General features: G+C 34.2%; 1 protein-coding gene and 2 long non-coding RNA genes across 3 annotated transcripts in view; all 3 read left to right on the top strand.

The window, feature by feature from the left end:
- The window catches only part of LOC143243067 (solute carrier family 22 member 3-like), a 136,908-nt gene that overhangs the window by 103,126 nt on the left and 13,123 nt on the right, over positions 1 to 20,659 (top strand). The gene's annotated exons all lie outside the window — the stretch shown is intronic.
- Positions 2,237 to 19,934, top strand: LOC143243071 (uncharacterized). The gene is made up of 4 exons (XR_013023848.1): positions 2,237 to 2,670; positions 5,921 to 6,014; positions 18,669 to 18,800; positions 19,800 to 19,934. It is a non-coding gene; the product is annotated as an uncharacterized LOC143243071 (long non-coding RNA).
- LOC143243075 (uncharacterized) lies at positions 9,829 to 17,622 on the top strand. The gene is made up of 3 exons (XR_013023854.1): positions 9,829 to 10,155; positions 11,783 to 11,912; positions 17,218 to 17,622. It is a non-coding gene; the product is annotated as an uncharacterized LOC143243075 (long non-coding RNA).

Genomic DNA, 20,659 nt, shown 5'->3' with positions numbered 1-20,659 from the left:
ACAATCATTACCTACATCTACGAAATTGGAAAAGATTCAAAACTTGGACACTAGTTTTCGGATAATTAACATGTTGAGAGAGTCACTATTTATTAATCTTTGAAAACAAGCGTTGCTCATGAACCAATTCTGGAAAGAATTGTTAGTGGCAACGAGAAGTGTCTTTTTTGTTATGAGCATATTAAACGTAAGAGACAATTGTTGAATCTCTGTTACACACCTGTACCAACACCGAAGAATGGCTTATATCCAAAAAAAAAGTTTTGCCTTGTGTTTGGTGAGATCTGGGAAGTGCAGTTTATCACAAATTTTTGATCCAAATCACAGCTGAAAGATATTGTCATCAGTTGGAGTGCTAACACCAAGCACTGATAAGGAAAAGAACTGCATTAATCAATATAGAAGAGTAATGATTTTTACGACTTAAGATTGTGTTTTGAATCCTAAACACTTCATAAATGACCCAAGAAAAACTTCAGGCCTTAAAATGGGAAGTTGTGCCTCATCGATCTTGTTCACTAGATACTGCTCCGTCTGATTATCATATTTTAAGATCCTCACGGCATTACTAAGATGAAGAAAGGTTTGTAAAAACGAGGAAAAACTGACTTAAGATTGTTTTTTGAATCCAAATTAAACATTTTACTCGCACTTGTCGCTCAGTCCACACCCCCACTAAAATCTGCTGTGAACGTTTTCGTTTTTCTTTTTTTGTTTTTCTAAATATTATGATTAAAAACGATAATCTAATGCTGCGGTTGCATCCTTAAAAGCCACATTAAACTACCAATCAAGGATGTCAACGGCAAATAACAATATATCTCAACCTGATGAAAATACATAGAAATGGAACCAAACGTCGTTCAAAGTATTCGTCTCAAGGAAGGTAAACCATTTCCGTAAATTTCTACTTGCTACTCTTATCTCGACGCATTTCGTGAAAAGAATATGAATTTTTATTTCGTTAATATTTTAAGTGATTCTGAATGCCAGTGTTTTCGTTTTATAATCCATAGATGTTTCGGTGAAGTCCATATTGGCTTTTTGAAGTAATATATCTAACCATTTTTTTTCTGAATCATCACTTCACTGATTATACGGTCCAAAGCACACAAAACACAAGAGGTAATATATGTATATGTAAGTGTTGAACTAACACCCACTAATTGTTGTTTCAATTTTCTAAGCATTTAACACAAGAGAATGAGTCATTTTATCCTACATTTCTGGTGTAACAGACGAAAATAGGAAATATTAAATAAGTTGAAATATATAGGTCTCATCTGTTGTGAATAATATACATAAGAATCTTGGTAATTTGACGTTTAAAGGACACCACATGAGATCTCACAGTAAACTTTCCACTAAAGCACACTGTTTGCTCATCAGAGGTAATTTATCTTTACTTGTGTGTGTTTTCTTCGAGCCTTCGATCTTCTAATATGTACAAAATATACATTTAAAAAAAAATCAGAATGAATTAATATAAATCGCTTGTGTAAGATATCCTAATGTAGGTTCTTTAAAGTGTTTACTGCTCTTTGAATATTTGTTTATACAAAACACTTTTGGGAAAAAAAACTTTCGAAGAGTCTTTTATTCGGAAATATAAGAATAATCTTCAGCTAGGATAGCAGTAAGTCTACAGATTTACAACACTAAAATAAGGATTTCAATTCTCCTCAATGGACCCAGGAGATAGCCCGATGTGGCTTTACTACAAGAAAAACACAAACGCGTGTGTCTTTTCAAAATAAGTTTTATTTGAGCTACAGACACAAAAAAGACTTTACATCTACATAGAATGAGGAATAGCAGAATTACGAAACTGTTTTTATTTAAGTTACATAAATTTTCATTATTTTATTTCTTCTTCAAACGTTTATTCAATAAGTAATTTTAATATCAATTTTTAACACAGAGCTATGAACTTCAATGAAGCAGTCATGGAGATTGTACAAATGACATCAGCAAAAACTATTAATTCTAATGATAACAGTACACGTAAATTTGAAACTGGTAACTATTAAGTTTAATTTAAATTAAAATTTAAAAAAACTTCTTATGTTTTCCAAAATTTCAATCTCTTAAAAATACGGTGAACTGCATTTTTAATTTTAGTCGTTTTTGGCCTTGGTTGTTCTTCCCAAATGATGCGTTGTCTGTGAAGTAACCATTGGGTTGTTAGATTTTCAGTTGATCTATTGCGCCACTCAGAAAAACACGTTATTGTGTATCCCAGTTTTGACACAGACTGAAACAGAATGCAATTATATAATGCCTTTACAAACTTGTAATACTTTTTAAAACACATGGACACCTTCCATCCAAGATTTATAAATTGTTTGCCAGCCTTTGGTTTTGCTTTTGGTAAAATTTCCATCAAACTTTTCTTTGAGCCGTGAATCGTCATTAAATATCCACGATCAGTAAATTCCGTTTGAAAGACTAAAGTTTCATCAATGCAGCTGATGAAATCATCCTCACGCTCTTTTTGAAATAGAAGAAGAGTGAGGTTTTACCAAGAAATAGTGAGATTAATCGTCATGTTATAACTCCCTTACGGCTGAAAGGGCAAGAATGTTTGGTGCGACAGGGGTTCGAAACCGCGACCCTCAGATTTCGAGTCAAACGCCTCAACCACCTGTCATGCCAGGCCACGAAGTTAGAGTAAGACTTAAGATAATTTAAATGAGTTTGGTTCAGAATATCAGTGGGAATGATACTATATTAACAATAATTTGAGTAAATGAATAACACATATTGCGTGCAATATTTACAGGGCCATTTTTCAAATGTTTTATGATTTTAATTTTGTTAGTTGAGTACTTGTAATTAAACCATGAATTATGATGTTCTTGCATCATGCTTGAGGTCCAACAAATAGCTTAATATTTTGTACTAAATGTTTTTACTGACAGTACAATAATGTGTGACACTTAGAAGTTTTTTACAATGTTCATAAAGTGTTTATTTTCTTGCTTATTTATAATATTGTTTGTGAGATTTATACAATTTTTAAAGGCATTCTCTGTTGATGTTCATCATTTTATTGTTTTTGTATCATTCTGCATGAAACTTAATTATTGTATTAGTTGGAAGAGTTCCAGAAGTGAATAAAAATTTAATTAAGTAGGAAGAAGAGTATGGTATAAAGTATACATCATTTGATTAGAATACCCATTATAATTTATTTTAAGTTTATCAGTGTCTTTATTTGGGATATTTGATATTTATATGTATCAAAAGCTAGTTTGTATACTTCCAGGGGAACTGTATAGGCCTAAATGGAGAAACCTTGACAGTTATGCAAGTTATACCTTTTTCTTACATTAATGATGCATTTGTAAAGGCAGAAATGGAATATCAGTAATCATAGAGGTAACGTATATATTAATTTGTTATAACTCAAAAACAAATTAAATAAAAAAAATGCTGCATTGACTGAAAATATCCCAGGGTACAAGCTACAGTGTGGGATCATAGTATGTACCCTAGGGTTTTGAGGTGACTGAAGAAATAGGACCCACACTGCAGTGGGATACACTGTCCATCAGTCTTAACCTCCATTCACCAGTGTCATATAAGAAATAGAGTAGCAACACATACAGAATTAGAAATAGAAGTTAGGACAGTGAGACATGGGTACTCAAGTCCACAATTTCCAACATGTGAAAACGAAGTGGGGCATGTGCAACAACTGTCACGACTTTTTGAGTGATAACAAACTAGTATAATTTGTTAGAGGTTTAGGTTTGCTGTTTTAATGGAGTTATTCCTTCTGATTTTACACATTTCACTATTTCACTTCATTAAAATGTACTTATTTTCACTAATACATATTAACAATTGTGATAAAAATATTGACAGAAACAGGTTACAACGTCATGCTGCATAACAAAAGTTATTAGTGTAAAATGTTTTATAAATTCAAAAAAAAAAGAAAATCAAACAAATTCAAGTATTTGGAAAGACTTGAGACCTACTAGAGCTAAGCTCTGATAATAAAATGATGCTTTTGAGAAAGTCTTTAAAAGGTTTAATGAATGAACATGAATTTGGAAAATGTTTTTTCTGATAAGATCAACAGTAGAGTTGTTTTATGGAAGATTAGACACTTGTTCTGGAAATATTAAGGTTAATTTGTGACACCTTTGCTATTTTTCTTATAAGAGCAAAGAAAATTAGCTTATCAAAATATGTTCTATGATTTCAAAAATTTAAGAATTGGTTTTATGGTGAATCATACCATCTCAGTACATGCATCGTAAGTATGGTCTTTCACTGTCTTTTCATCCTTACTTTTAGACATGGAATTGGTCTCTGTTGGTACTAAGTTTTGTGGTCAGTGAACAAATTTTCAATATCTTGTACTCATGTGAACAACTATTTCTGTTTTTATCATGAAGTTAGAAACAATTAAGGAATGTTATGAAGAAAAAAGTATTTAAATGTGATTGTTTGGAAAGTTTTGAAACATTCTGTTCTGTATTGGGGGGAAGGGAGTTTCTTTTGGAAGTTGAATTTTATGTTTAAGAATTAAGAGGATTTCTTAAACTTTCAGTTGGTATGGATAAACCTACGCTACATCATACCTATAAAAAAAAATTGCATTATAAAGGTACTTGTCTCAGTTTATGATGACAGTATTGTTTGTTTATTTAATATAACCTTCCAGTGTATACAAATAATTTGTGGTCTATGTAGAAATGACCTGCAGTTTCCCTCTTCATGTTATTGTAACATGTATTGTAGTACCACTTGCATGCTAAACAACTGAGAGAACTGTTTAGAACTAGAAAATATAATTGGTTACCTTCAGACAGTATTTACATTGATTAGTTTTGTGCATCAAAACTATGACTTAATCAATTGTTACAATAATAACTAATTGCAAATAGAGATAACAATTTTCTCTATTTTTGGTAATTTAATTTATCCAAGTAATAAAAATGTTACTTTGTTTGCTTCTGAGCACAAAACTGCATACCTGACAAATAAAATCATGAACATCAGCAGAGATGCCAACCATAATGATTTGAACATAATCATTACGATTTTGGTGTATACATTACAACTATATGCTCATACAGACAAATATTACAACTTGTTGGAACTCCCAAATTATTATATATTATTTTGGCCAATACAGTAAAGTGATAAATTGTTTCCCAGGACTTAAAAGGGGTGAAAAGAAAATTTCTAGTAAAATACAAATAAATTTTGATAAGAAGTAAAAGACATTGTCCAAATGGCTACTTGCAATAATCATGTTTGTGCTTGAAATAATAAAGAAATATTTGTATCTCTGATGTCTACCAATAGTTTAAGTGCAGTGCTTCTCCTATTGGGTACGTGGGGGAATTCATAGTTATGCCATCAATGCTTGTCACCCAATTAGAGCTCGTGTCGATGGGTATTTATCATTTTCTAAGCGGCATAGAAACACCAATGCGATCGTTCACAAGTTGGAAAAAGAGGCCTCGTTCACCAGATTGTCTTGTTTCTGGCAAATCTAAAAGGACTGAAACTGAGGAAGGGCTCTGTCTTCAATTATTATTCTCAGTCATTTGAAATAGTTGGCATCTCTGTATCAGATAGAAAAAATCTTTTCATTTCAAATATGCCTTAATGTCTAGTTTATTTATCTTTTTAATGTCATTTAAGTTTTTTAATCCATACACAATACATTTTTAATGTGGCTCCCTTTTGAAAATCACAGTATATGTAATATTATTTTGTAATGTAATATAATTTCATTTGAAATTAGAAACTGGCTGTAAAATCAAATCACTTGAAACCAGGACTGGAAAGGCCAACTTTAGGTGCGTAACACTGCTGTTTGAACTACTCATTAGTTATCCTGGCTATAATTTTGCTACACTTCTTTTAAAACTCTTTTGTTACTTTCTTTTTGAAGATGGCCATAAAGTCAAATAATTTGGAACCAGGACTAGAAAGGCCAACTTCAGGTGACTTATGGTGGTTTTTGTACTTGCCTCTTAGTTTTCCTGGTGAGTTATGATAATTACAGTTACACTACAGAAAGTCCTTTACAACTTCAATTACTGTAGTATTTCTCTTAATGTTGGAGATTTGATGTAAACTTGGTTTTATGCTATTTATGTGTTATTTATGTTTTTTTAAACATTGTTTTGTTTCACCTTAATTTCCTTTCATGAATTTTACTAAATTTTCTTTTAACTTTTTACTGGATGTTTGACATAGATATCCTGACTGCTTTGTGCTATAAAACTCTAAATCAACCAACCAACCAATCTCTCAGAAACACTGACAAACTCCCTTGCTACTTCTGATAGATTGTGCAGATCGACAAACGTATTACCACTGTGAATATTTCCTTGTGTAATATTTTCTTTGTTACGGTACCTTCAAAAGTATACAAAAGTATATATTCTAAGATTTTCTCTTAGAAGCACCTTGCATCATGGAATCGTGCTTAGATGTTAGCTTCAAAACTGGTACTTACACTGTGAGTATCAACAGCATTTTGCTACCAAGTGATTCTCTTGTGCTGCTACTGAGCTTATTAGTTTTGTCTTTTTTCAGTTGCTTGTTTCTTGTGTATCTGTTGCCATGAAACTTCCTGGTTTCTGATTTGTGAGTACCATGCTTCATGTCCAAATTAAAATATTCAGGAATTACAAGGGTAATAAACATTTTTGTTAGACTACATGAATAAGTAAAAGTATTTTCTTTGTTTAACACATAGAGTTTAACATTTTTGATTGACTCATCAATAAAAGGTTATTGATACAGTCCAGGGGTGTGCAACATTTTTCGTCGGTGGGCCATATAACCAACTTCATCAATCAAGCGGGGCCACTTAAAAAACAAGCTTATTCGTGTACATGCACAATAAATTAAAAAAAAAAATTCTCAAAATGCAAGCAATAATATTTTATATTTTTGCATGAGTGATCATTTTAGTGCGACACTTGAAATTTAGAGTCCTTGCAGAGCTTGTCAATATCAGCTTTGACAGAAATGGTTGCCACTCTTAACTGACTGGTCAAATGTTCATCAGTCAGCTGACTTCTACATTTGGTTTTGATGAGCTTCATTTTGGAGAAAAATTGCTCACAGCAGTAGGTGCTACCAAAAAGGGAGGCAATTCTTTGTGCATGACGGGACAAATTGGGAAACTTTTCACGTACACAGAGTTTGTAAAAGTCTAGCAAACTGTTTTCAGAGAATTTCCTTTTAGTGTCCATGTCAGCCTGCAGTTCAATGAGTTCCATTTGGCAATCATCAGGACTGTCTTCCACTGCCAAATCAAAAGGTTGAGCGAACAATTTCAATCTAATTTCAGTTTGTCTGAAATCTGGAAATCTGTTTGCAAACTCATCACGCAGCTTTTGTACACTGGTTCCATATTTGGTGCAATCCAGATTAGGAAATTCCAGTTTCCTGGTTGCAAGACATGTAAAATGGGTCAATATGGCTCTTCTCAACTGAACCTGGAAAAGTTCCAATTTCTTCTCAAAAGCACAAATATGCTCAAACAACTTATTCACAAGTTGACTTTTCCCTTGTAGTTTTAAGTTTAAATGAGACAGATGCTGTGTAATGTCTGTGAGGAATGCTAAGTCATTCAGCCAGTTCTCATTGCTCAAGAAGTCCACATTCTGACGTTTGCTCTCCATGAAGAACTTAATCTCCTCTCGCAGATTCCCGAATCTCTTTAAAGTAGCAGCTCTACTAAGCCAACGTACAGCAGAGAAGTACAAAACATCTGAATACTCACTGTCCAGCTCATCTAAAAAAGTTTTAAATTGTCGATGATTTAATCCTCGTGTTCGAATATAATTTACGCATTGGACGACATTTTTCATGACTTCTGCAAAATCCAGAACTTTGGTGCACAAGCTCTCTTGGTGAATAATGCAATGGCTTACAACTACGTCTTGTGCTCCAATTGCATTTAAAATTTCTTGGTGAATCCATTTGTCCTACCTGTCATGGAAGGAGCACCATCTGTTGTAACACCACATAATTTATAAGGATTCAGTTCAAACTTTTCTACAACCTTAAGCACTTGTTCACAAATATCGTGTCCTGTGGTTGTGGAGGAAAGGCTTGCCATATCTAAAAACTCTTCGAAAACATCAAAGCCTTCAGTAACAGCTTTGATGAAAATGACAAGTTGGGATGTGTCATTGATATCAGTGCTTTCATCCAAAGCCAGACTGAAAGCTTCACACGAATTCAATCTCTCTTTCAAAGTTTCTTTGATGTCCTCTGAAAGATCTTTTGTCCTGCGTGAGACAGTAAAGAGGGAAAGGCTAGTTTGCTCCACCAAATATTTTTTCTCTGGACATGCATATTCTGTGAATATTGTTAAACAATTTTTAATAAATTCTCCGTCACTGAAAGGCTTTCCCTTTTCTGCCATACATTCACAAAGCTTAAAATTCAGTTTTGTCACCAGTTCTGAATTTTTCTTGAAAGTGGTAAAAACACCTCGTTGCTTTTCAATGGATGTTTTTAAATGTTTAATTTTGTCCTTTCGTGCCTGACCAACAATTTCATCAAACTGGGAGGAGTGCTTAGTTGCGTAATGTCGCTTAATATTGTACCCTTTCATGACTGCAATTGTAGTTTGACAGACGAGGCAGACAACACCTTGATTATGTGGGACAACAAGATATTTTGTGCACCATTCACTGTTGAATAACCTTCCCTCATCATCAATTTTTCGTTTCTTAACTGCTGACATTTTACTAGCCCTGAAATCAAAACAAAAATTATTCTCACGAAAATAGCAAAGTAGAAAAAACATAGAATTTATTTACACATGGAACCTCTTATGGACAGAAACACATGTTTCTAAATTGGCATCCCGATCATAGCCTTCCGGTACTTAAATTAATTGAGAATAGCAAAATACAGTGTGACCTCGCCTATTCGCGGTTCGCCATTCGCGGGTTATGCGCGAACTGCGTTTTTGTAGGTCACAGAGACTGAAAGGGCTTTTCGAGGAGATTTCTGTTGTATTTACTCAATCAAGCCGTTTTTATCAATTGTCGTCTTCACCAAACAAGATTGACTGCTATTGGCTGACTGCCTCAGCTTCCCCAACAACGCAAACTGCAAAGCACAGCCCTGTAACGCACGGTACAATTTAGTGAAATACATAACAGTATGCAATATTGCTACATTATTACTGCATCAATGAGTATAAGTATCATTAGTGTTTGGGAAGCATTTCATATAGTATATAATCGCATACATATACGTTTTAAAACTGCGTCCAATATTCGCGGTTTTTCGCTATTCGCGGGAGGGTAAAGAACGTAACCCCCGCGAATAACGAGGTCACACTGTACATAGAATCAGATGCATCTGAAAGCCAAAAATTTTAATAAATTCAGTAAAGTCACAACAATATGCTAAATAATAATCAATTTACCTTCAATCTCTTGTAGTAACTGTAAAAGGTAATAAAATTTTCACCAATAATGAATGACGGACAGCAGAGGTTAGGGAAAATTGTCGCCAGAGGGCGAAGGCGAGGTTCAGGACATGACGTTGAGTCGTAGACAACAGTGCTAGTGCACGTCACCTATTCATGCCCTAAGGAGGCCGACCAATCGAATTCGGCCTGCTCCTCTCTAGCAAAGATAATTTTAGAAGTTTGTCGAGTCGAAGCCTGGGAATCCCGTAGGATCGATGCTTTTAAAAATATTCCATTTGCGTTGGATTACAGATCAGGCCACATGGTTAGATTACAACAACTAGGGCCACACTAAATGGCTTGGCGGGCCGGGTTGTGGCCCGCGGGCCGCCTGTTGCACACCCCTGATACAGTCCATTGAAAGGAAGTAGTTATAAGAAAATCTGCATTTTGATAATGAGGAGGAATTACAGACAAACTGGGTAAAATTGTTAACAAAAGTGGATAAAAACAATTGTGGATCACACTGCCATGAACATGGAATGTAAATAGGGCATTTAAATAGAAAATCTTTTAGCTTTCATACTTTTTAAGGGTTTACTGTGGTTCTCAGAGATTTTCATAAGATATTGAAAATATAGAGGCTAAGGATTCAAAATATGCAAAACATTAATTGTAATATTTTTTGATATTGAAAGGGAACATGCTTCCACAAAATCAAGAACAGGAAATCCTAGGTATGATTGATCTGATCATTTTCTGATTCAGCTCCTAAGGTGTTTTTCAAGATGATAATTTCAGTTAGAGTTACTCTGGTAGAAATTATTTTTACAATACTTTCTTTCTGAACTGTAATTGACTGGTGGAAAGTACCAAAATATTTAGAGTTGTATCACTTCACTTACATTTCTTAGTTAACCACAAAAGCAAATATTTGGCTGATAATATAGATACTTTTTCTGAAACTCCTCTAAAATCTTCAAAACCTTTTATGACAGTAGCTTCATTGTAACTTTATTTGTTATAAGTATATAAATAATCTAAATTTGTTTCTGTTGATATGCATGTGTAAGTAATCACTCAATTATGAAATTTAAACACATTTTAAGGGTGTTGAGTGTTGATATAATTACTAGAACCTTCTTTATCATAAAAACTTTTGTTCTTGAGAATGATTGCATGAGAGATTGAAATGTTGTACGTGTTTTTAAAATATTCCTTCTTACTATAAAAGGTGTAACTTCCAATAATTTTACAGCAGTGTTGGTATTATGAGTACTTATCACATTTTCAAACAGTTATCCATTTTTTATGTACTTGTTAACAACAGAAAGACTTTATAACACCCCTATGTCAAAAGTTTGAATGAGTTATTCATGTTTTTGCACTTGTTAACAGAGTTTTTAGAATTCTTGCACTATTACCAGCAGCACAGTGTGTGGACTTTTAATGCCAGAAAATTGGTTCTGTGTTCTGATACACATGGTGGGTGAAGCAAAGATAGCCTATTGTGTGTATTTGTGCTTAATTACAAACACATAAATACTTAGAACTCAACAAAACATTTAGTTTCTGAACAGAATTAAAAAAATTACACAAGAGACATAATTGAAACACAAATAAAATTTTTATTTTTTTATTCATATTTGTATGCAGTGGACAGACATCTTTATTCACAAATAATATTATCCTACTAGTAAAATGTGTAAAAATTTGAAATATTAACAGCTGTCTGTTATTTTAAAGTAACGTTATTATAAGGTTGATTGTGTTGTTACATTTATTAAACAACAACAAAATAAAATCAAACTTCTTTAAAGCCTCTGTTTGTATGTAATTTTCCTTTAAGTATTGTATAAGAAAGATTTAATACCAAACTTAAAATACTGAGTAACAATGTGTTCTTGTGAACAAATTTTGTACGGTGTTTTTTGTGTAAGTATTAAAATTGATGTGTGGGTTAAAGATAAAAAAGTAGTTATATTTTAGTGTCTTTATTTTTCTTTCAGGTGAATAAAAAAGTATTACATTTGTTCAGAAAGTGAGATAGAAAAATAACACTTTTCATTTAATATATATTAATTAGAGCATAACCTACTATTTTGTAACTTTGATCTTCATCTACATATTCAGAGTAAATAAATGGATCATTGTGATATAATTTTTGAGCAACAAAATTTTTGAAAATGCAGAATAAGTTTTTCATGAACAAGTACTTGTGTTGAGCTGTACCTCATGTTTAAATGTTCTGATGCTGTGTTTTTATCACCCAGATAAATCATGATTCTAGTGTATCTAAAAGTTCACGTTAGATAATACACTCCTTTCTTACATGTGGTAAAGCAGAATTTTGTATTATATCAGTGTTGTTGTGCCATGACTATCTGCATCAACATAAACAAGCTTCAACATGCTGGGCATTGTCTATGTGGATTGAACCATCTGCCAAGATTCTGTGATTTTGAATGTGTGAGGACACTCTTGTGAGTGGAAAGTAAGTTAATTTCTATAGTATTTAGTATCTGATTATTTTCATGTAACTTTAAAAAGTATAAACATTTCAAGTAACTTGTCATTAAGTTTGTTGAAAAATGTTTGGTACCATTCAGCAATTTAATTTAACCAGGATTTATTTATTAGCATTTTAAGGTAATTAAAAAGCAACACTAACCAAAATGAATAGTGATATATGCAGTGGTGGGATTCAGGGGTTCGTAGGGGTTCGCGCGAACCCGTTGATGGCTTCAATTATACCGTCGAATTGTTGATGTCGTGGAAACATCTCCTTGAGAGAACCCCTTCTTAAAATTTTTGAATCCCACCACTGGATATATGTATAAATAAATAGATCAAAATTTCAATGTCAGTCACATTCCACACTCAGTTATTTATTGAGTCTTGGAATTTAAGATGTCTTTATTAATAAATAAGTAATTTGCTTAAGTTTAAATTATTGAGGCTTAACAGAAACTAAGAATATGTTTCTACATGTATATTTGTTTCTGTTGATATGCATGTGTAAGTAACTACTCAATTATAAAAATTAAACATATCTCAAGGGTGTTGAATGTTGACATAATTAGAAGAACCTTTTTTACCATTACCCCTCGGTGTGGATTCCCGTACGAGATGGGGGGACCTTGCAGGGAAGTTTCTGTTCTTTCAGTTTACCTCCTCTGGGATCTAAACATCCACCCACATGTTTGCTGTGCGTGAAAACTCGTGACGGGAGGAGAGGATCCTGGTGGTTGATGGGTTCAACCCTAACACACTACTTTGGCATTGAATTCCTGTAGTCGGGCAGCATTGGATCAGTCAACTGGTCCACTCAGGCTCTGGTCAACCAAGTATCAGTGTTTAATGTTCTCAACAGGTGTTGTGGACATTATATCTGATGCTGGTGTTTGGGTATAATGCTCATGAAGCCGTGGCATCACAGCAGTGTCCTTGTTTGATATTGTATTGTATCCCCATGGTGGTGGGGTCAGTAGGCACCAAAATTTCCCCTTTCTTTATTGTGGATACTCCAATTAAAAATCTGAATAAAATAGTAAAAAAACAGTCTATATGCAATTTAACTCGTCTTAAGGAATCTGAGCAGCAGTCTTCACCATTCTTACCAACTGTTGTTCCTCATTTTCTTATATTGCACTCACTTTCAAACAAACCTTTAGGGCAAATGTCCCCCCCTTTTTTATTCAGAAGGGACCGGAAGGACTTGTTGGCTCTCCAAAGTAAGTAAAGAAGCTTCTATCTGGTGATGTATTGGTGCAAACATCGACATCTCAACACAGTAAACTCCTCTTGCATTCAAAGGCAATTGTGCACATACCTATTGAGGTTACACCTCATGCTATTTGGAATTCATCATGAGGAGTTACTGTTGAGAGATGTTTGAAGAACATCCCCTAATCAGAAGTTCTTGCTGGTTTCTCCATCCAAGGCGTTTCTGCAGTGAGGTATATATCCACTCGCAAAGATGGAATTATTATGTCAACCTGTCTTCATTCTCACATTTATGTCACCACGTCTGCTTGCCATCGTCAAAGCAGGTTGTCTTAATTGCAAGGTACGTACATATGCACCAAACCCTCTCCAATGTTTCCAGTGTCAATGGTTTAGTCACTTAAAGGCGTCATGTAGTTGTTCCCTGACGTGTGCTCCTTGATGCCTACGTGTGTGAAACGGACTCTCATTGCATCAATTGCAATGGCTTTCACCCATCCTACTTTCATTCTTGCCCTAGATTGTTGGAAGAAAAAGAGATACAGCATTTGAAAATGATTCATAACATTACCTATCCTGAGGTATGCTGCTGCACTTCGTTCCACAGTTACTGTAGGAATGCAGACAGATCTCTCTGTGCCTCATAAAGAATCGTTCTCCAAACAAATGAAAAATCTTTTGACCACCATGGTGAAAAAAGTTGATGAATCAACTTCAACACTTATCTCTGTCCCTTATATACATTCCACCAAACCTAAAGATGCACATCCTTTGGTTCCAGGTACAGGCATTTCTTTGGATCCATCTTCTTCTCTCACCCCAAGATGCAAAACAATCATTTGTTCATGTCCTCAGTCTCTGGAATCTTCTTGCTACAGCAAAGACCTGCTTTATCGACCAAGGGCAGGATCCATAGAGGTAGATTGACCTCCCTCAAATAAGGAAAGGAAAAAAGACTTTGTCATAAACAGAAGGGTTCTCTACCCAATTCGCCAACACAGAAATAAAAATGGTCACCTTGATGCAGTGGAACTCTCGAGATTTACGTTCTAGTCTAGATGATATCAAATCACTGATTGCTTCCTGTTTGTCTTTCCTAACAGAAAACATTTCTGAAACCTGCCGATTCAGTCACTTTTCAACAGTTTTCTTGATACAGAAATGACAGGCTGTGTGACGGATGAGTTTATGGAGGCGTGGCACTGTTGGTTGATTAGCACATGCCCACCCTGCCTTTGCCACTCGATACACCCTTGAAAGCCATAGCCATCGGTGTTTCCCTGGGTCATACCATCACTGTCTATTCTCTCAACCTGTCACCTGAGAGACAAATGATCAATCAGACCTTGATACTCTCATTGAACATTTGCCATCTTCCATTTTCATTCTCTGGGGAAGTGCTGATATTGATAGGAGGGGTTGCTCCTCTGATCACGACCTTTCTCTTTTCAATACTGGTTTTTCTTCTTATTTCCATGTGCCTAGTCAGTCCTTCACTGATGTTGATCTCTTAATTTGCTCCCCTTCATTATTTTCCCATTTTCATGGAGGGTTGACAATAATCTATGAGGCAGTGATCATTTTCCTATAATCTTGAGAGAGAGTGGCCATGGTCAATGCCACCTGACCTTCATGCTCTGGTGGAAGATGGATCAGACAAACTGGCTGCTTTTCACTACTGTCACAGAACATTATCATGCCCTTGTCTATAAGCCATTAATAAATGACTTTGCAGTGCCAGTAACTGGATGTGTTATAAAAACAGCTGCTCAATGTATTTCTAAAACCTCGACACATTTTCTACTATGTCTTTGTCCATGGTAGAATTATGTCTGCCACATGGCACAGAAAGCTCAAAAATGAGCCTGGGATACTTTCCGTAGATGCTCCATACTCTCAAACCACATTGCTTTCCAGTGAGCCTGTGCACGTGCTCAATCGGTAAGACATGAAAGCCAGAAGGAATTTTGGATTAAGTTCACACCAAGCATATCTTCTACCACCAGATCCAAAGTCATATGGGACAATATTCAAAAGGTCAGTGGGCAATACAATTCTGTCCCTCTCTCAATCTTACTCTCTGATGGCCAGATCTCTGAGACTAAGTTCTTGGGGGTTATCTTTGAATGTAAACTGACCTTTATTCCACACATCAAGCAGCTTTGAGTCAAATGTACAAGAGCATTGAACATCCTCCATGTCCTCTCTCTTCCACCCCATTGGGAGCAGATTGTCATTCTATGCTAAAGATATATGGTGCTCTTATTCAATCAAAACTCGACTATGGATCACTGGTCTACCATACCACCGACCTTACTGGGGCTTTTGCACTTTCCCAGTTCAGAGAATATACATAGTCTCATGAATCTTCTTTGCACCTTCGCCGTTTGTAACTGTCTTTACTATATGCTTGAAACTTTGTTTCTTACCAAAGCATCCCACCTGGGGTTGAGTCTTCCTTCGTCAATGGGCCATGCTTTTTCAGACCAGACGGTCTGCCATTGCTCGTTTTGACCTTCATATCCACGTGCAGTTGGAAGAATTGGGTCTGTCCTTGGATAATATTGCTGTATCCACTGGTCAGCTCATCCAACCATGGCCTCTTACAGTCACCAAATGTGATTTTTCTATAAGTCATCTGAGAAAAGTAGACACTCCTGATTGGAAATACTGTCTGCCATTTGCTGAACATCTATTGAACCATCGTTCCATTTCTATTTATACAGATGGTTCCAAATCAGGTGGCTTTGCCCTGGTTTGTTGTGATTTGCACAGAATCCTTTCTACAGCTTCTATGTTCACTGCTGAACTGTATGCCATTTCTCTTTATCTGGATCACAAAGAAACTAAGCAGAACTGAAACTGCACAATTAACACTGACTCGCTTGGTTCTCTACTGGCTCTGGAATAGCTTTAAGTTGGTTCACACCCTGTTCTTGCTGATATTCAAAACCGACAGGCCCATATTTCTATAACATCTACTGCTATCCAGTTTTTCTGGATACTGGGCCATGTTGATATTCTCAGGAATGAGCTCGTCAACACTGCAGTTTCGCCTATTGCATGGCACTATCACCACTGTGCCTGTCCCATACATGGACTGTGGTCCTGTATTCAAGGCTTGGCTTCGTTCCAACTGGCAGTCGACTTGGAGTGAGCAATGTGAAAACAAGCTTTTTCAAACAGAACCCTATATTGGCCATCTGGGTTTTTTTTATCTGAAACTGATGCACCAGTATGTAACACTCAGATCACAATAAGCTTCATTTTACTTTCTTGTCATCATTACGATTTACAACGATGGCGCCATTTTAAGCACGTTCTGTCCCAAGGTTTGTCCATAACGTTAGACAGTGTTATTGGTGATGGTGACACTGTACACCTTGGTAATGTTTTTAGTTTTTTAAAGGCCATTAATCTTTTTAATGCCATTTAAGTTTTTTTTAATTTATACATTACATCTTTTTAATGTGGCTCCCTTTTAAAAAATCACAGTTCATCTAGTTCGATTTTTAATTAAAAACTGGCCGTAACATTAAATAACTAGAATGGCTAATTCAGATGACTGATGATGGTTTTAGCACTTCCTGTTAGTCTTCCAAGTGAGCTGTGATTATTACAGTGAGGTAACAGAAAGTCCTCTACAACTTGAATTACTGTAGTTTTCTTCTTGACTTTGTAGACCAGATGCAAACATGGGTTTTATGCTTTTTTTGTTTTAAACTTTGTTTTGTTTTACTTCAATTTTCTTTTGTGAATTTCACTAAATTTACTTTTAACTTTTTACTGGACATTTGGCACAGATAGTCTAGCTACTTCATTATTAAAACTTTTGTTTTTGAGAATGATTGTATGAGTGATTGAAACGTTGTACTTGTTTTTAAAATAGTATTTCGTACTGTAAAAGGTGTAAGTTGTAATAATATTCTTACAGAAGTGTTGGTGTTACGAGTACTTATCACATTTTCAAACAGTTATCCCTTGTTTTGCATTTGTTAACAACAGAATGACTTTATAACACCCCTATGTCAAAAGTTTGAATTAGTTATTCATGTTTTTGCACTTGTTAACAGAGTTCTTAGAATTCTTGCACCACTACCAGCAGCACAGTGTGTGGACTTTTAATGCCAGAAAATTGGTTCTGTGTTCTGATACACATGGTGGGTAAAGCAAAGATAGCCTATTGTGTATATTTGTGCTTAATTACAGACACATAAATTTTTAAAAATTATAAGACAGACATAATTGAAACTTGGAGAGAAACAGCAAATGTTCAGGTGCAGTTAATTCACATGTATTGTTTCTTTAATAATGAAAATGTGTCTTGAGGATAAAATAACATACATAATATTCTTAAGCTTGGCTTTTTAAAAATTATTTAAATGCTACAAATTTAGATGAAAATTGAAAAATTAAAATGTTTTGGTTGAAAAAAGATTTTTTATTAAGGTTTAACAACATACAATAAAATTAATATGCATCCAGTAAATTCACTATTAACAAACCTTGCACCAATATCTTTTTCTTTTTATCTGTCTATCTATATATATAGATATATATTGTGTTATTATAATATGAACATGTTTTTGTGCCTGTTATCTTATTTTCTTATTCATATTTGTATGCAGTGGACAGACATCCATATTCACAAATAATATAATACTACCAGTAAAATGTGTGAAAATTTGATGAAATATATAGAGTTGTGACATTTCAAGTTATGGTCTCAAACTGAGGACATTTGAATTCATGTTGGGAAACTTGTTTACAAAACATCCTTGTAAACAAAATTTTCAGTATTTCTGTATTGTTACAGATATTAATTTGGTGAATAACTATGACTTGTGTAGAGCTTTCTGAAGCTCACTGGGATAGGAAATTGGCTCAGCTAAGTGCAAACCTAACTGTCAGCTGTCTGTTTTTTCAAGTAATGTTATTGTGAGGTTTATAGTGTTGTTACATTCAATAAACAACAAATAAATAAAAATCAAACTTATTCAAAGCCTCTGTTTGTATGTAATTATCATTTAAGTATTGTATAAGAAAGATTTAACATCACAACTTAAAAAAACTGAGTAACAGTATGTGCTAGCGAACAAATTGTATGGTTTGTCTTTTTGTGAAAGTATTAAAATTCATGTGTGGATTAAAGGTAAAAAAAAGTAGTTATATTTCAGTGTCTTTATTTTTTCAGAAAAGGAGACTGATAAATAACACTTTCCATTTAATATATATTAATTTGTGCATAACCTATTATTTTATAAATTTGATCTTCCTATACAGTATTCATTTACATATTCAGAGTAAGTGAAGGGATCATTGAGAGAAAACTTTTGAGAAAAAAAATCCTTGAAAATGCAGAATAACTTTTTATAAACAAGTACTTGTGTTGAGCTGTACCTCATGTTAAAATGTTGTGTTTTTATCACCCAGATAAATCATGATTCCAGCCTGTCTAAAAGTTCAAGTTGGATAATACACTCCTTTCTTACATGTGGTAAAGCAGAATGTTGTATTATATCAGTGGTGTTGTCCCATGACTATCTGCACAAACAGAAACAAGCTTCAACATGCTGGGCACTGTCTGTGTGAATTGAACCATCTGACAAGATTCTATGATTTTGAATGTAAGCTTGAACTCTTTTGCAAGTGGAACGTAAGTTTATTTTCTATAGTTTTTAGTATCTGCTTAGATTCATGTGATTTTAAAAAGTTTAAACATTTCAAGTTGCTTGTCATTCAGTTTGTTGAAAAAGTACTATTCAGCAGTTTAATCTAACCAGCATTTATTTATTAGCATGTTAAGGTAATTAAAAAGCAATGCTTGACAAAATGAATAGTGATATTTATATGTATATACATGTATAAATAGACCAAAATTTCCATGTTACTCACATACAACACGCTGCTGTTTGAATTTGTCATTAGTCATCCTGGTGAGTTATTATTAACAGTTTGCTGCAAGTTTTTTAAAATTTCTATAACTTTTTGAAAATGTTCAAAACATCAAATAACTCAGAACCAGGTCTGGAAAGGCCAACTTCAGATGACTGATGGTGGTTTTTGTACTTACCTTTAGTCTTCCTGGTGAGTTTTGATAATTGCAGTTATGCTACAGAAAGTACTTTAAAACTTATATTACTGTAGTTTTCTCTTAACTTTTTTCTGGATGTTTGGTGCAGATAGCCTTTTGAATAATTTTATTGCTATCAATATTTATTTGGGTTCCATGAGTTTCATTAGATTGGTTAATACTCATAGTGAAGTTCAGGTTAGTTGGTAGTATTAGTTTTAACTTTTTTTGTTTACACAAGTTCCTAGATTTATCGTGGTTTTTTTATTTTAGGTTTACCTATAATTCATTTTTATGTTATGTGAATCATGAGTGCAATTATATTTTTCTACTGCATATCAGGTCTCATACATATGTTATTGTTGTTACAATCTTTCTTAATTTTATTCAGTCATGTATAATTATTTGATTTTACAATTTCTTAAAATTTCTGTTGAATATTTTCTGTCTTTGTAATAATATGTACTTTTAAGGTTGATTTTGTTGAATTTATACTTCTTTACCATTAATTTTGTTTGTAAGGGATTTTGGGGAATGGGATCATATTACCTGCTCTCAGTATTGCTCACCTTTCTTTTGTAGTGACTGAACCCATTTTCAGATGACCGAAATGTAATCAGTTTTTCCTGCATCTTCTCATAGATGGTCTCCCAAGCCTCTACTGCAGAATTTGCTTTGCCTATCTCAGTTATTTTATTAAACATGTTTCACAGTATATTCCCCTTCTCATGTCATTATATCATGATAATCTTTTGTTACTGATTTGAGAACAGATAATTGCAAGCTTCACAATGTTCAGGCTCACATCAATCAGTCCGTAAAACATCCCTTGAAGATGTTTTGGGGTTTTTTCTGCTAATATGTCGTTAGAGGCTTACATATCATAGAAGGTATGATGCGAGGACTACAGTACATCGAAGTTTTGCAGAGAAGAGTCATTCCAGAATTGAAAAAGAGATTTTTAGATGGATTAGGCATTTTTCAGCAAAATCTGGTTCCGTGCCACACGTCGAAACTTGTGAAGAATTTTATGACTACAACGCGAATAAATGTGCTGGACTGGCCATGGAAACTCTTCAGACTAAAATCCTATTGAAACTCTTTGGGCGATTTGTAAAGAAAGACTTCGGGGAAAAGACTGTACAACAAAAGATAAACTAATTGAGGCCATAATTGAGGTGTGGTTCTGCGGTTGTAGTGTCTTTATTTTTCTTTCAAGTGAATAAAAAGTATTACATTTGTTCAGAAAGTGAGATAGAAAAATAACACTTTTCATTTAATATATATTAATTAGAGTATAACCTACTATTTTTTAACTTTGATCTTCATCTACATATTCAGAGTAACTAAATGGATCATTGTGATATAATTTTTGAGCAACAAAATCTTTGAAAATGCAGAATAAGTTTTTCATAAACAAGTTCTTGTGTTGAGCTGTACCT

The sequence above is a fragment of the Tachypleus tridentatus genome, unplaced genomic scaffold (assembly GCF_004210375.1).
Source record: "Tachypleus tridentatus isolate NWPU-2018 unplaced genomic scaffold, ASM421037v1 Hic_cluster_2, whole genome shotgun sequence".
Taxonomy (NCBI): domain Eukaryota; kingdom Metazoa; phylum Arthropoda; class Merostomata; order Xiphosura; family Limulidae; genus Tachypleus; species Tachypleus tridentatus.
This window is presented reverse-complemented; position numbering and strand designations above follow the sequence as displayed.